Genomic DNA, 17,190 nt, shown 5'->3' on the forward strand with positions numbered 1-17,190 from the left:
TTCGGCATCAGTTTGGCAAATTGTGAGCTCTGTGAATTGTGCATCCACTATCATAGAAGAGCCTATTACCAGCCAGTCCCCTGACATCTCCCTAAATATCTCCAATGCAATATTAGCCCCAGTTGGAAATTCTCCTGTGTTGCCCTACTCATGATCCACTGTGAGGATTGAGCCTGAGGTTTTCATACACTTCAGGCATGGCACAATCTTTTCATCTGTACTTCATGGACATGACCCAACAGAGAAGCAACACAACCAAGTGTGGAGTGAGTGTACCACACAATTCAGACAAGCGTGCTTTCTGCAAAATTCCTGGTGATTTAGAGTTTTCCTTCTTGTCAAGAAATACAGTCAAATGCCTTGTTTCCTAACTAAAGAGCTAACAGCTGTAAGGACTGCTTCAATATAATGAAGACAAGCCAGTAATTTGGTATCCTGTTAGAGGAGTCTCAGGAGTAACAGTAGTGAAGAATGTAAAAATTATTGATCTGTTCTATAGAATGTCACAGGATTCTTACTTAAAATTTATTATTGTTTACTGCAGTCTGTCTAGTTATCTAACAGGATATGACTGAACACTCAATTCATATGGAAGTGGTGGTAGATGGTTAGATAAAAAACAGTGTGAATCTAACTTTCTATTAGTTTATTGTCACCGAATATTAAATACTGAAAAGTGGTGTGATAGACTTTGTTAGTCCCCCAGTGAGAATCTGAACATCTGTTTCATTTCTCTCTGATTTCCAGAAAGAGAACACTAATTTCTTCTGTAGGGGATTATTGACTGATCACAAAACAGCCACCAGGGTCACAGCTAGCAACCCGTATAGGAAGTGCAATAATCTGATAGATGATTGAAAAGGAAGAAACCCAGTAACTAAATGTCAACCAACATTCCCTACATCCCAGGAATCCCTTGCTCCACTGTCAGAAAAATCCTCAATTCCTGAAATTACTTCAGGAAGAAGTAGATGTCATATTGGAGATCTTAATTTATTTATATGTAGGAGACTGAAGAGTACGTGGTTTTTTTTTTAAATTATGCTACAATCCAAGCCCTGGTGCCTCATACCTGGAATCCTAGCTACTCAACAGGCTGAGTTCTGTGGATAGAGGTTCAGAGCCAGCGTGGGCAGCAAAACCTGTGAGCTCTCATCTCCAATTAGCTACCAGGAAGCCAAAAGTGGAGTTTCATACTAAAGTGTTTGAGATTTCCTTTGAGCAGGAAAGCCTCAAGGTCAGGACCCAGGCCTAGAGTTAGAATCCTAAGACACACAAAGACACAAAGACAGAGAGAGAGAGAGAGAGAGAGAGAGAGAGAGAGAGAGAGAGAGAGAGAGAGAGAGAGAGAGAGAGACAGAGCAGAGACAGAGAGAGACAGAGACAGAGACAGAGAGAGAGAGACAGAGAGAGAGAGAGACAGAGAGAGAGACAGAGAGAGACAGAGAGAGAGAGACAGAGAGAGAGAGAGAGGGAGAGAGAGGGAGAGACAGAGAGAGAGACAGACAGACAGATAGACAGACAGAGAGACAGAGAGAGACAGAGACAGAGACACAGAAACAGAGACAGAGTGACAGAGACAGAGAAAGACAGACAGAGGCAGAGACAGAGAAAGACAGAGAGAAAAGGGGGGGATGGAGGGAAACAAAGATGAAACTTAGAAAAAAAGCAAGGATGAAGAAATCTCCTGGGGTATTGCAGGCACGGTAGAGGATTTCCTAGTCCTGGACTCTCGATGAGAAATTGCTTTGGATCATGCAGCTCTGTATATTTTACAGAGTTTTCATAAGTAGGACAATTTGAATTTTTCACCATGGCCCTATTCACTATTTCCGTATCATAAAATGGAGCATGTAGGCATGCTTCTTTACAGATTGGATGAAAATGAATTTCACAGATTAAAAAATCACACCTGTGAAGTAGACTGTAATAAAAATAAGCTGTATTTCCTGTGATCAGAAAACACTGCCTATAATGTCCTAACACAGTTGAGTATTTAAAATGAATATATGAAAGGGAATCAATGAGAAAGAAAAAAATCTAGGATGATTGGGTTTGGGATAACTGAAAAGTATCGGACAGAATGTTGTTATGAACTGTGCATATTTGAGTTCAGAATGATTGTTGAATTCTGACTTCTTCACTAAGTATTGCTCTCTCTTTATATCGAAGATCTCCAACTAATGCAGAGATGTGTAATCTAACACATATCTCAGAATTTTCCCTCCTGGGACTCTCAGATGACCCTGAGCTACAACCCATGCTCTTTGGGCTCTTCCTGTCCACGCACATGATCACTGTAGTCAAAAATCTGCTCATCATCCTGGCTGTCACCTCTGACCCCCACCTCCCCACTACCATGTACTTCTTCCTCTCCAACCTGTCCTTAGCTGACATTGGCTTCACCTGCACCACAGTCCCCAAGGTGCTGGTGGACATCCACACTCACAGCAGAGCCATCTCCTATGTGGGCTGCCTCACACAGATGTCTATTTCTCTCATTTTTGGTTGTATGGAGGTTTTGCTTCTTACTGCCATGGCCTATGACCACTTTGTGGTCATCTGTCACCCCCTGAATTACGCACTCATCATGAACCCTTGTCTCTGAGTCTTCTTGATTCTGCTGTCATTTGTCGCCAGCACCTTGGAAGGACAACTGCATGTGTGGATGGTGTTACAGCTGACCGATTTCAAGCTTTTGGAAATCCCAACTTTTTTCTGTGATCCTTTTCAAGTGCTGGATCTTTCCTGTGAGCATACATTCACAAATGATTTTTTAAAATATATTATTGGTACCATATACTGTTTCCTTCCTTTCTTAGGGATCCTTTTCTCTTACTACAAGATTATTTCTTCTGTACTGAGAATGTCGTCTTCAAGCGGGAATTACAAAGCCTTCTCCATATGTGGCTCTCACCTGTCTGTGGTCTGCTTATTCTTTGGGACAGCATTGGGTGTCTACTTTGAGTCAGCTGTGTCACATTCTCCCAAGGGCAGCGTTGTGTTCTCAGCAATGTGCGCAGTGGTCACTCCTCTCCTGAACCCTTTCATTTACAGTCTGAGGAACAGGGACTTCAAAAATGCCCTGAGCACGTTGTACAAACCAGGAGCTGACACCAGCAGGTAGGAAGTTCATTTGTTATGTGGTTTTGACAGAAGCAAGAATCTTCAGCATATAGTCCTATAAATTCTACCTGTCTGAATACTGTATGTGTCTAGTTTTTATTTATTTATTTATTTATTTATTTTTATAATCTTTTTTTTCCAACAAGTTGGAAAAATTGCAAACCAACAAGTTAATGTATGTGTCTAGTTTAATTAGTACAATCCATTAGCAGTGGAAATCAATTCTGGCTATGTCAGGATGTATTCCTTAAGGAGGAATATATCTTTGTAATGTTTAAATTTTTAGTTTGTAAAGAATGATGAATGTTTACAGATGTTAGTACCAACAAAGAATATTGCAAGGACTGAGTGGTGAATTTTGTAATATTTACATTTTACCTCAATACTGTTGGACAGACTTTGAATTCAAAACATGTTATTTTGTAGCCAGCTATCCCATCCTGCCCTTTAGCTTGAGTTAATTTAAAAATTATAAACTAGTGCCTTAATTTTTTTCCCCTGATGACTTCTGATATTTTAAAGGTGTTCTATAAGTGGGCTAACATTACATAAGTCAGGCAAAGAGTGCATTTCATTCTGGATAAAGTAATTCCTACCTTCCCACGGTCCCAGTTCTTCCCTCCCATCATCACCTATGAGTTTTAAATTCAATTACAACACACACACAGAGCAAAAAGTCAAGCTATGGCTCAAGAAGCAGAAAAATAGTCCTGAGGAAAAAAATCAGGGAAAGTGTCCACATCCTGAGTTCACACCCCAGGAATGGTACAAACCAAGATGCAAAGAAGCAAGCAAACAACAAAAATCATCCACCTTGCTTTTATGAGCAGTTTTAGGCTCATCCCTGAGATATAAGCAACCGGGCAGACCTGTGCATTAAAAAGTCCTAGATCATGCTCGGTTCGGCAGCACATATACTAAAATTGCAATGATACAGAGAAGATTAGCATGGCCCCTGCGAAAGGATGATGTGCAAATTCGTAAAGTGTTCCATATTTTTACAGTTGCTGGTAGGGTTGTGGAGGAAAAGGAACCCTATTACACTGCTGGTGGGAATGCAGACGAGTTCAGCCACACTGGAAAGCAGTGTGGAGGTTTCTTAAAGACCTGAAAATAGACCTTCCCTGCAATCCCTCCATACCACTTCTGGGCATCTATCCTAAACATCATGACCCAAGATATTACAAGGACACCTGCTCAGCTATGTTCATCTCTGCACTATTCACAATAGCCAGGCGATGGAAACAAAGCAGATGCCGTACTGCAGATAAATAGATTCAGAAAATGTGGTATATATACACAATGCAATTCTACATAGCCAACAGACAAGATAAAACAATGGCATTCACAGGGAAATGGATGAACCTGGAGCGAATCATGTTGAGTGAGACAAGTCAAGACCTAAGGAACAAAAGGCACATGGTATTCCTAATATGTGGCTATTAAATCCACAGAGTACAAGAGCAAGGCAATAATATTTGCATACCCAATGTTATGGACATGGTAATGGAAATATAAACATAACTATATAGACATAAAAACCTATGACTTATAAACATAATGCCTTATTTCGTAAATTAATATGTTTCTATGACATACAAACCCTTGGCCTAATTTTGATTAAGTTCTACATACTAAGTCCTAGTGATTGTAAATAGAGATTCCCTCCTTGAACACTTGTTTGTTAAACTTGTCATTTAAAATATTATGTAAAAAATCAACATTAATAAATTCTTTAAAAAAAACAAAAAAAGTCCTAGATCCCATCTGTAAATTACTAAGAACAAAGAAAGCACGTTATATATCATTTGCCAAGAAATCAGAAAGCCCTGAGTTCAACACCAGTGCTACCAAAACAAAAATGATCTGTTTGTGTCCACTTTTTAAAAATTTCTTTTTATTATTTGTTGTAGTTCATAGTAGTGCTATTGGTATATTTGACACATAGTTGGGATTTTCATTATTTATTAAAATTGGAATAAACAAAATAAAATGTGTCAGAATGGTTAAAACATCAGGAAACACTAAAGGGAAATAAAGCTGTGTGATGCTGGCTTATGCTTGTCACTTAGCTACTCAGGAGGCTGAGATCTGAGTGAGGGTCATGGTTCAAAAGCAGCACCAGGGACATCAATCAGACCCTGAGTTCAAAAGAATATCATGACTGCATTTGCTCATGTACATATGTGGAAAGGGATCCAGACAAAGTGAGGGGATGTGTAGGGCGTGAGAGAGTCCAGAAGAACTGTGGAATGAATGACTTTGATCACAGAGTTCATAAATAAACATGACAATTTGAATCCTGTGGTACAGCTTTTAACCATAGTACAATTTTGAAAAAAGGGAAAAGAAAGAAGACACCGAGATTATGAGATCTCAAACAGTGAGATTTCAAAACTAAAGCTGTTAAGATTTCGGGAATTTAGCACTGCAATCCTTTTTTCTGGGTCTTGAACTGTGGACCTTACCCTGTTCCTGATTTTTTTCTCTTTTTGTTAAGGCTGGCCCTCCTTTCATTGAGACATAACAACACTTTCAACTTTTTTGGTGTTTAATTGAAGGTCAGACTCTTGTTGTCTTTCTCCAACACATAAGGATGTCCATTTCTAGATCTCTATGTAGATTTGTTGTGTATCGGAAAACAACTTCTTTTCTTCCTCATGTGAGAAGCATAAAGCTTTAGCCTCTATCTCATTTCCCTGCCATCTGCTTAGGATCTGCCACAACATCTCTTACATCCAAGGGAATTCCTGCACTAGTCACCACAGCAGATGTATGGTAACGGTGAAGATGCTATTCAATGGACAAATGTTAATCTGATATTAGAGTGCTTAGCTAGCATGCATAGAGCCCTGGGTTCAACTGCTCAGTGCTACATGCACGGAAAAAGTAGGAAGTGGGGCTGTGAGCATAGCCTAATGGTAGAGTGCTCACCTCCCATGCACAAAGCCCTGGATTCAATTCCTTGGCACCATACACACAGAAAAAGCTGGAAGTGGCACTCTGCCTCAAATGGCAGAGTACTACAAAGTGTCTAAGGACAGTGCCCAGGCCCTGAGTTCAAGCCCCAGCACTGAGAAAAATGCAAATCAAAAAACTTTGAGATTCCACCAAACCTCAGTTAGATGACCATTATGAAGAAAACTGATAATCACAGATGTTGGTGGGGATGTGGCCAGAAGGGGACATTCGTAAGTTGTGGGTACAATTTCTGGAAAGCTATGGAGATTCCTCAAAAGACTAAACAGAGATTCTCTATGACCCAGCATTCCCACTCTGGGTCATTTGATAAAAATCCACTACAAACATTTCCCCACTGCAACTGTCAGTACCACCATTTTCATTGAAGCATTGTTTACATATACAAGATATGCAATCAACGGAGATACCCCTCGGTGGATAAATGAATCAAGAAAATGTGGTCTATAAACACAATGAAATTGTATACACCCATCAGAAAAAATATATTTTACTGTTTGTAAGGGAATAGACAGACCTGGAAAATTAATACCCAACTTCTCAATTCATTGTCTTTATTGTATTTGTAATTTCAGGGTTTATATTGCTTCAGTGTTTACATATCCTTAAATCACGGAATGTTTTCTGTAGGCATTTGTGGGTGGGAAGAAAATAAAATGTTTGATTAAATGTTTATATGAATAATAAAACAAAATAAAATTAGAAAACATGTAAACTTTGAAGTTGGAATCATAATAATTCCGAAGATATATGGTATGGATAGAGAACAATGAAAATTCATTAAAAGTCACCCCAGTTTGGAGATCAATTATAAGGAATGTGAAATGTCCATGCCATCTCTCCATCAGATAAGCATAAGTGATAGAAGTTTTAGTGTATTAATCATCTGCATAGACAGAGAGTCTTGAACAAGCATGGATTTCTTTTAGGTCCTCTCAGATCTCTGCTTGAAATGTACACAGAAACTTGGTCATTGATGTGTTCAACTTGGCTAGTTGGGAGCTGTGGGCCTCAGTGTTCCAAGGCCACCTAGAATTGGAAGGGGAGCCTGTGCTCCCTGCCCTTCACTCTCCTGCCGGCAGGACCTTCCTCCTCCTTGTCAGCATCCCCCAGCTCTGCTTCCATGCTGTCTTCACATCCACTCTGAGGACAGAGGCTGAACTGGTGCTACACGGCAGGTCTGGGGTCCACGTGGATCATGGCTGAAGAGAGAGGCAGCTTCAGTGAGTGAGTGCTGAGGGTGGATAGAGAAGGGATTTGGAGGTGTGTTTTCTGGACCATGAGGACGGCTTTACTGAGAGGATGTGGATGATAATGATGATGATGATGATGATGATAGTGATGATGATAAGGATGATTAGATGGAGGAGGTGGTTGAGGCTGCTGCTGCTGTCTGTGACAGGAACACCACACAACAATGAGCCATGGTTGACAGAATGCCATGTGATTATCTCTGAGATCAGTTTGGATTTTTCTTTTTGAACTCAGAGTCTGAGGGCTGTTCCTGAGCCTTCATTTCAAGGCTACAACACTACTCCTTGAACCACAGTGCCACTTCTGGTTTTCTGATGTTTAATTGGAGATAAGCATCTCAAAGACTTCATGCCAAGGATGGCTTTGAACCATGATCTTCAGATCTCAGCTCCTGAGTAGCTATGATTACAAAGTGGGTCACCAGAGCCTGCCTTCAGGGCTGAGTTTTTTTATTGTAATTAATAAAAGGTTACATGATATTTGCCAGATAGAACATGCATTAATTCACATATATTGATACCCTTTGACATGTCTTGGTACCCATTACCCTCACCTCACCCCCCCACACGTCTTGGTTTTCCCCCCTTCCCTATCAAATTTCAAATAACCAAATACAAGTAAATTCAATATATCAGATAACAAAGTGAGATACGGTAAAAATATGAGATACCCAAGGGACAGCAAAGGAGATGAGAGATAACATAGTACATTAGGGACAGCAATCATTTGTTATATTGCTTTTGTTTCAATATCCTGGAGGTACTTTCAATTAGCTTCATACTTAATGGCCTTATGTATCAAGATTTTCCTCTATTGCAGATCTCTGTTAGTAGAGCCCAAGGTTTCTACTGATTATGACAAATGAGGGAAACCATTCAGCCAAAGTACCTTTGAGTCTGGCTTACTTCACCTAATATGATTTTTTCTAAGTCTTTCAATTTCCTAACAAATGGGGCAATGTCGCTTTTTCTGACAGCAGCATAGAATTCCATTGTGTACAAATACCACAAATTGTTGATCCACTCATCAACTGAGGGACATCTAGGTTGGTTCCATATCTTTGCTATGGTGAATAGTGCTGCAATGGACATTGTTGTGCTAGTGGATTTAGTATGGCCTTTTTTCTGGATGGTTGGGTAAATGCCAAGTAGTGGAATTGCTGGGTGATACGGGAGTTCTATGTTGAGCCTTTTGAGGCACTGCCACACTGCTTTCCATAGTGGTTGAACGAGTTTGCACTCCCACCACCAGTGTAGTAGTGATCCCTCCTGGCCACATCCCCTCCAGGATCTGTTGTCATTCGTTTTCCTGATCCTAGCAATTTGAACTGGAGTGAGGTGGAATCTTAGAGTTGTTTTGATTTGCATTCCTTTCTGACCAGAAATGTTGAGCATTTCTTCATGTGTCTATAGGCCATTTTTTTTCTTATTCAGAGAAGACTCTCTTTAAGTCTTTGGCCCATTTTTTAATGGGATAGTTGTTCCTTTGGAGATTCGTTTTGGAGTGATTCAATTTTTTGAGTTGTTGATATATTTTAGATATGAGGCCTTTGTCCTTTGTTTGGTTGGTGAAGATCTTCTCCCACTCTGTAGACTTCCTACTTAATTTACTAGCCATGTCCTTTGTCGTACAAAAGCTCCACAGTTTAATGCCGTCCCACTTATCCAGCCTTTCTCTGATTTGTTGTGATTCTTGGTCCTTATAAGAAAGTTTTGACCTGTGCCAAGGAGGCCTAGTGTGTCTCCTATTCCTTCCTGCAAATTTTTCAGTGTGTCAGCTTTTACCTCAGGTCTTTGATACAATTGGAGTTAATTCTAGTGCAGGGTGACAAAGAAGGATCCAACTTTATTTTTCTGTAGGTGCTTAAGCAGTTTTGCCAGCACAACTTGTTGAAGAGGCTGTCTTTCTTCCATTCTATTTTTTTGGCTCCTTTGTCAAAGATTAGGTGGCCATAGGTCTGTGGTTTAATATCTGGGTCCTCAGTTCTATTCCATTGGTCTTCAGGCCTGTTCTTGTGCCAGTACCAAGCTGTTTTGATAATTATAGCTCTGTAATAGAGTCTAAAGTTTGGAATTGAAATTCCTCCAGCGCAGTTCTTTCTGCTAATAAATGGTTTTTCTATACGGGGTCTTTTATTATTCCATATGAAATTTTGAATTGCCTCTTCTATTTCTTTGAAGAATGCCATTGGGATATTGATGGGTATTGCGTTGAATTTGTAGATAGCCCTTGGTAAAACTGTCATTTTCAGAATGTTGATTCTTCCAATCCAGGAGCATGGGAGGTTTTTCCATTTCCTTAGTTCTGCTTTAATTTCCTTTTTTAGGGTGTTAAAATTTTCATCAAAAAATGCTTTACATTCTTGGTTAAGCTAATTCCTAGGTACTTTATTTTCTTTGAGGTTATTGTGAAAGGAGTTGCTTTCCTGATTATTGCTTCGTTCCTCTCACTGTTGTGGTAGAGGAAGGCAGTTGATTTTTGAGGGTTAGATTTATAGCCTGCTACCCTTCCAAAGTTTTGAATCAGCTCAAGGAGCTTGTGACTAGAGTCTATAGGATACTTTAAATACAGAATCATGTCATCTGCAAAAGGGATAATTTTACTTCCTCTTTCCCTACTTGGACCCCTTTATGCTTGTTTCTTGCTTTATTGCACTGGCCAGGAATCTAATACTATGTTAAAGAGGAGTGGAGAGAGTGGGCATCCTTGTCTCATTCCCAATTTTAGAGGAAATGGCTTTAGATTTTCACCATTAAGTGTAATACTGGCAGTGGGTTTGTCATACACAGCCTTTATTATATTGAGGAATGTTCCATGGATTCCTAGATTCACAAGAGCTTTTAACATAAATGGGTGTTGGATCTTGTCAAATGCCTTTTGTGCATCTATTGAGACAATCATGTGATTTTTGCCCTTGCTTCTGTTGATGTTTTGAATTATACTAATTTATTTGCGTTTGTTGAACAAGCTTTGTATCCCTGTGATGAATCCAGTTTGATCATAGTGTATAATTTTTTGATGGGTTGTTGTAGACGCTTGGGCAGTATTTTGTTGAGAAGTTTTGTATCGATGTTCATCAAAGACATGGGTCTATACTTCTCTTTCTTTGATGAATCTCTGTCTGGTTTGGGGATGAGCGTTATACTGGCTTCATAGAATGCGTTTGGTAAAGAGCCTTCATTTTCAATTTCTTTGAAGAGCTTGAGGAATATTGGTGTGAGCTCTGCTTTGAAGACTTTATAGAATTTCGCTGTGAATCCATCTGGCCCTGGGCTTCTTAGGTGGAAGTTCTCTAATTGCCATTTCTATTTCAGAGCTTGAAATAGGCCTGTTGATTTGGGTTACTTCTTCCTGGTTCCGGGTGTGTATGTTAATATTGGCTAGGAATTCATCCATTTCTTCTAGATTCTCAAATTTTTGGCGTAAAGGTTTGAGAAGTATTCCCTCATGATCCTGTGGATATTGGTAATTTCTGTCATGATATTACCATTTTCCTGTGCGATTTTGTTTATTTCGATATGCTCTGTTCTTTTTTTGGTAAGATTTGCTAAGGGTGTGTAAATTTTGTTAATTCTTTTAAGGAACCAACTCCTTGTTTAGTTGATTCTATAGTTTTTTTGGATTCCAAATCATTTAATTCTGCTTTGATTTTAATAATTTGCTTTCTTCTCCTGAGATTAGGGTTGGTTTGTTGCTCTTTTTCCAGGAGCTTAAGGTGAGACATTAACTTGTTGGTTCGCGATTTTTCCAACTTGTTGTTGTAGGCACTCAGAGGATTAAATTTTCCTTTGAATACTGCCTTTGCTGTGTCCCAAAGGAGTTGGTCTTTTGTGTGCTCCTTATTGTTAAATTTCATAAACTGTTGGATTTCTGTTCTGATCTCTTCGATGACCCATTGGTGATTCAACAATGTGTTGTTCAGTCTCCATGAGTTACAGGGTTTTCATTGGTGGATATGTGTGTTCAGTTCCAATTTGATGTCTTTTTGGTCTGAGAGCGTGCATGGAATAATTTCAGTGTTTCTGAATCTGTCCAGGTTTGTTTTAGGCCCTAAAATGTGGCTACTTTTGAAAATGTTCCATGTGCTGCTGAGAAAAACGTATATTGTGTTGTTGCTGGGTGGAATATTCTGCAGATGCCTGTTAGATCTAGTTGGTCTATATAGTTGTTCAGTTCTAAGGTTTCTCTGTTGAGTTTTTGCCTTGTTGATCTGTACTTAGGTGAGAGTTGTGTGTTAAAGTCACCAACAATCACTGTGTTTCGATCTATGTATGGTGTCAGTGTAAGTAAAGTTTGCTTGATGAACTTCAGAGCTCCGGGATTGGGTGTGTAAATATTTAGGATCTTAATGTCTTCCTGGAGAAAAGATCCCTTTAGTAGTATATTGTTACCTTCTTTGTCTTTTCTTACTAATTTTAGTTTGAAGTCTATTTTATCTGATATGAGGATGGCAACTCCAGCCTGTTTATGGGGGCCGTTAGCTTGATAGAGTTTATTCAAACATTTCCCTTTTAAATGTTTGTTTTTTTGGGTAAGACATGTCTCTTGAAGACAGCAGAACGATGACTCTTGCTTTTTGATCCAACTAGGCAATCCATGCCGTTTAATTGGAGAGATAAGTCCATTGATATTGAGAGTTAGGATTGAGAGCTATTTATTAGTTCCTACCATTTTTAAAAGTTTTATTAGGGCCTGTGTCTTGACAGTTCTTGTGGTCCTTAGATGGTATGCTGTATAGGTGCCATTTCTTTCCCTATATTGCATTTATTTTGGTTTTCTATGTATAGAACATCTTTGAGAATTCTCTGTAGTGTTGGTTTTGTTGCTACATATTGTTGCAGCTTTTCCCTGGAATGGAATATTTTTAATGTTCCCTGAGTTACGAATGAGAGCTTAGCTGGGTACAGTATTCTTGGTTGGTAGTTATTTGACTTCAGGGCATCACATATATGCTTCCAGTCACTTCTTGCTTGCATGGTCTCTGCTGAGAAATCTGGGGTTATTCTTATTTGTTTGCCTTTATGGGTTATTGATCCCTTTACCCTGGCTGTCTTTAGGATCCTTTTTTGGTTTCTATTGATCCAGTTCAGAATAGAGTGTGGCGGTGGGATGTTGTTTTCTGGTCAGGTCTGTTTGGAGTTCTAAAATCTTCTTGTATCTGGATGGGCCTGTCCTTCTGGGTATTTGGGAAATTCTCTGAGATGATTCCCTGAAGTATATATCCAGTACCATTGACCTCTTTCTCCAGACCCTCCTCAATATCAATTAGCCCTAAATTAGGCTTCCTAACTGTATCTTGGACTACCTGAACTGCTCTCTCATGTTTCCTAGATTTGGATTGACTCATTTTATGTTCTTTCTGTATATTAACTAAATTATCTTCAGCCCCGGAAATTCTCTCCTCTGCATTGTCTAACCTGCTATCAAAGCTATCTACTTTATTTTTCATCTCCCTTGCTTCTAATTGCTCATTTTTGATGCCTTGCATCTCTTCTTTTAGATCATGTATGGATTTCTTTAGCTCCTTGATTTCCATTTGAGTGGTTACCTCAGTAGCTTTATTTACTTTGGACATTTGCTGGAGTTTGGTCACATTTTTGTTTGTGGATTCTATGAATTCATCCATCTTTCTTTGAAAAACCTTTATTATGGCCTCCTTTATGGCTTCTGGTTTTTCACTTACCACCTTGTTTATGGTTTCCTCTTGTTTAGCTATGGCTTCCTCCCTTATCTCTTTCTTTATATTTTCACATTTTTCATTAATGATGTTTATCAATTGCATTTGTATAGCACTTGAAAGACTCTCCTCTAGGTTTGCCAGTGACTGTTCCATTGGCTGTTTACATTGGGTGGGGGATGTTGTTTCTTGATTTGACATTTTTCTTGAGTTTCTTGTTCTGCCCATTTGAAAATGGAAGCAAGGTTAATACTAAACATGATTATAGTTTTTCAGATATAACCAACCTAGACCTCTGTAGCTGGCAGACACTAGATGTTCACAAGTTTTGATTGGTGTTATCACCCTTTCTTTTTGTGCACTTACAGACCAGTCTAATACAACCACTGATAAGCGACTTATACCCAAAACAATAAGCCTCTCAATCCAATCTCTATTGTCTTTAAGTCCCTGTGAGCCTAGAGTATAATTGAATACCTAGATGTACAGTATTGCTCAACAGCCATCAAGTGAAGGTCCATGCATTATAAGGGTTGAAAGACGAACAAAGGACCAGAGGTAGAAAAATAGAATGTGAGAGGTCAGGGAAGTACAAGGGGATTAACGTAGGAGTGTAAGAATATTATAGTAATTTAGAAAAGGTATAGCGTAAGGATAACTGACCTAAGTTGGTAAGTAGGTAGCGTATTTGAGTACAAATTTTGGAAAGTATTAGAATAAAACTTATGTGTTTCTGCTCAACTAGCTCTTAGCCCAATCAGTGGCCTCACATTGGACCATGGGATGGATCTGCGAGCTTCATTCTGAGCGAGCTGGGCTGATGTTTTCCTGTGCTTCTTCCAGGGGCGGCCCCCAGCCAAGGGTCTGGGGTTTGAGAGTTTCCAGGGGCTCTCAGCAGGACCAGCAGGAGATAGCTCTGTTCCCAGGGGTGGGGCCCAGCTGAGGACATTGGCTCCAAGGGCGGAGCCTTGCCTTTCTGATTCTCAGAAAGGGACCTTGGCTGCTGGTTGGCCCTTCAGATCCCTGCTGTGTTTCCACTGCTTTGTCAGAGAGTCTGTGACTGTGGGGGGCCTCTCTGTGCTGTCTTGCGCAGGATTCCCAGGTGGAGGATGCCCCGCTCAAGTATTGAGTGGGGACAGATGCTGGATCCTGTTTTCCTGCACACCCTACCTGCTGTTGTAAGGCAGGGTCCCAGTGTCCTCTACTCTCCAGATCCAGTGGCCTGGGAGAGGAGCCTGGTGGGCACATGGGAGCTGGGACCACTCCTCCTCCCCTGGTGAGGTGCTGAGTCTTAAGTTCTGCCTGCCTGTCTGTCTCCAGTCAGAGGTCTGGGAGTTGAGACCCATTGTCTGTTTAGATTGGGTGGGGGATGTTGTTTCTTGATTTGACATTTTTCTTGAGTTTCTTGTTCTGCCCATTTGAAAATGGAAGCAAGATTAATACTAAAAACTATTATAGTTTTCAGATATAACCAACCTAGACCTTTGTAGCTGGCATACACTAGATGTGCACAATTTTTGATTGGTGTTATCACCCTTTCTTTTTGTGCACTTACAGACTAGTCTAATACAACCACCAATAAGCGACTTATACCCAAAACAATAAGCCTCTCAATCCAATCTCTACTGTCTTTAAGTCTCTCTGAGCTTAGAGAGTAATTAAACACCTAGATATACAGTATTGCTCAACAGCCATCAAGTGTAGATCCATGCATTATAAGGGTTGAAAGACAAACAGAGGACCAGAGATAGAAAAATAGAATGAGAGAGGTCGGGGAATTACAAGAGGATCAACGTAGGAGTTTAAGAATATTATAGTAATGTAGAAAAGGTATAGCGTAAGGATAACTGACCTAAGAGGAGCCTGGTTGTTGGGTGGGAGCTGGGACAGCCTGGTGGGCTGCTGAGACTTAGGTTCCGCCCGCCTGTCAGTCTTCCGTCTGGGGGCTGGGAGTTGAGCCCGTTGGGTGGGTGGGAGTTGGGACAGCTCCCCTTCCCTTTGTGGGGTGCTGGGTCTTAGGTAGCCCGCCTGTCAATTTCCAGTCAATGGCCTGAAGGAGGGGGCTGTTGAGGGAAGGGACAGGATTCTAAATTCCTTGCCCCCTTGCTCCTGCCAGTCTTTCTCGGCAGGGGTGGAGGGGTCTGAGTTAAGTTCTATTGCTTGGCACCTGCTCTGCTTTCCTGATGTGTTTGGGAACCCGCTGTATTGCTCAAGCCTCTGCGTTCCATCTGTGGGTGCTCCACGGTGGTGGGGAGTCTTTCACTCCCCTCGGGTCTCCTCAGCCACCTGTGTTCCTTGTCTGGATTCCGCTGCTTGCTGTTCTGGTTCTGCGTCTGGGTTCCGCTGCTTCCGTGGCTCTCTGGCCTGGTCCTGTGGTGGTTTCTGCAGCAGTTGGGCCGCCCAGCCCAGAACCCTCCGCTGCAGCTTTTCGTGGCTTGGAGCCGGTGGGGAGGGGTGGGGGAGCAGTTCTCGCGATCCGATTCTTTGAGAAAGTTGGATGTAAGCTTTTTCTGGATTTCTTTTCCGGTTTGAGTCCTTCTCCATTGCTTTTTGAGTTTGTTGTGGATTTCTTAAGATATTTGGCTCGTGGGAATCCCTGGTTCTCTCTTTTTGTGACAGAGAGCTAGTCAGCGTTCCTATTGTCTCGGCGCCATCTTCCTACCTCTATGTATTTCTTTGGTTAAAATGTCTGGGAGCTGTTCTAAGGCCTTACAATACACCACTGCATTCCTGCATCTTCCATTCTGAACCATACTTTTCATCCTCTCATCTATGTATAGAGCACACAAGCTTTTCTTATCAGAGGAAGAGCCTCAAATCTATTCTTTTGGACATTCTTTCCACTTTAGTGAGTCCATAGAGATTTGTATGCCTAGAAACAATCTGTTTAATTGTGAGCTCTGGGAATTAAGCATCTGAGATCAAAGGAAAGCCGATTATCAGCCTGTCCTCTGACATCTCCATAAATATCTCCAATGTTATATTATTCTACAGCTGGAATTTCTCCTATGTCAACCTACATAAGATTGATTGTGAGGAGTGGGGCTGAGATTTTATTATACTTCAGGCACTCAGGGATCTTCTGATCTGTACCTCATGAACATGACCCAACAGAGAAGCAGTTCAACCCAGTAAGTAGAGAGTGATATCACAGTAAATTTGCAAGCATGCTTTGTATAACATTCCTGGTGATCCAGAGGTTTCATTCCTATAGAAAAACACTGTTCTATGCCTTGTGTCCTTAACTAGTGAGCAGAACAATTATTTCTACATAACAAGGACAAGCCAGCAGTTGCAATATGCAACTGGAGGAGGATGAGGAATAGCAGTAATGAAAACTTTCTTAGGACTTTTGTTCTGCTGAAGGTTACAGAAATCTGACTTCAAAGCTTTCTACTGTGTTTTGTTTTTCCTGTAGTTGAAAATGTTTCCTAATAGAATATGATTGAACACACTATTCTTTCTTTTTTCTTTTTGTCGGTCATGAGGCTTGAACTCTGGGCCTGGGTGCTGTCCCTGAGCTCTTCAGCTCAAGGCTACTGCCCTTAAGCCACAGTGTCACTTCTGGGTTTTTTTAGTGGCTAATTGGAGCTAAGAGTCTCAGGGACTTTCAAGCCTAGGCTGCCTTTGAACTGTGATCCTCAGATCTCAACCCTTTGAGTAGCTAGGATCACAGGTGGGAGCCACTGTGCCCAGCTTGAACACACTACTCTTTTAGAAGCTGTGGTAGATGGTAAGGTCAAAAAAAGAAAACTGTGAACCCTTATTTCTGTTTGTCTATTGACACAGAATATCAAATTTTGGAAAGTGGGATTTGTTAAAGACTTTGATTGGCACACAGTGGAAACCAGAGCATCTGTCTCACTTCTCTCTGACATCCAAGAAGAGGATGCTGATTTCTTCTTTGGGAGATTCCTAATTGGTCACAAAACAGAAAAGCAGGAGTCATGGCTTGAAATCAGTACAGGAAGTGCAAGGTTAGATCGATGGCAGAACAGGAAGGACTAAATGTCAACCACCATTGCTCATATCAACATACTCCTAAATTCCTGAAATTGGTTCAGGGAAAAGTAGATATAACATCAGGTATTGATTTAGTCATGTTCAGAAAAATCCAAAGAGTTAAAAATGTATACTTTATTCCCAGTGCTGGT

The 17,190-nt window shown here is 40.6% G+C and overlaps 1 non-coding gene and 1 pseudogene across 1 annotated transcript; both read left to right on the plus strand.

Moving 5' to 3' along the window:
- The first annotated feature begins 2,359 nt into the window (after nt 1-2,359).
- On the plus strand, nt 2,360-3,127 carry LOC150068354 (putative gustatory receptor PTE01 pseudogene; annotated as a pseudogene).
- An 892-nt stretch (nt 3,128-4,019) lies between these two features.
- LOC150068355 (U6 spliceosomal RNA) lies at nt 4,020-4,126 on the plus strand. The gene has a single exon (XR_016538670.1). It is a non-coding gene; the product is annotated as a U6 spliceosomal RNA (small nuclear RNA).
- Nucleotides 4,127-17,190: the final 13,064 nt, after the last annotated feature.

This window comes from Megascapheus bottae, chromosome 1 (assembly GCF_031878675.1).
Source record: "Megascapheus bottae isolate mThoBot1 chromosome 1, mThoBot2.hap1, whole genome shotgun sequence".
Taxonomy (NCBI): Eukaryota; Metazoa; Chordata; class Mammalia; order Rodentia; family Geomyidae; genus Megascapheus; species Megascapheus bottae.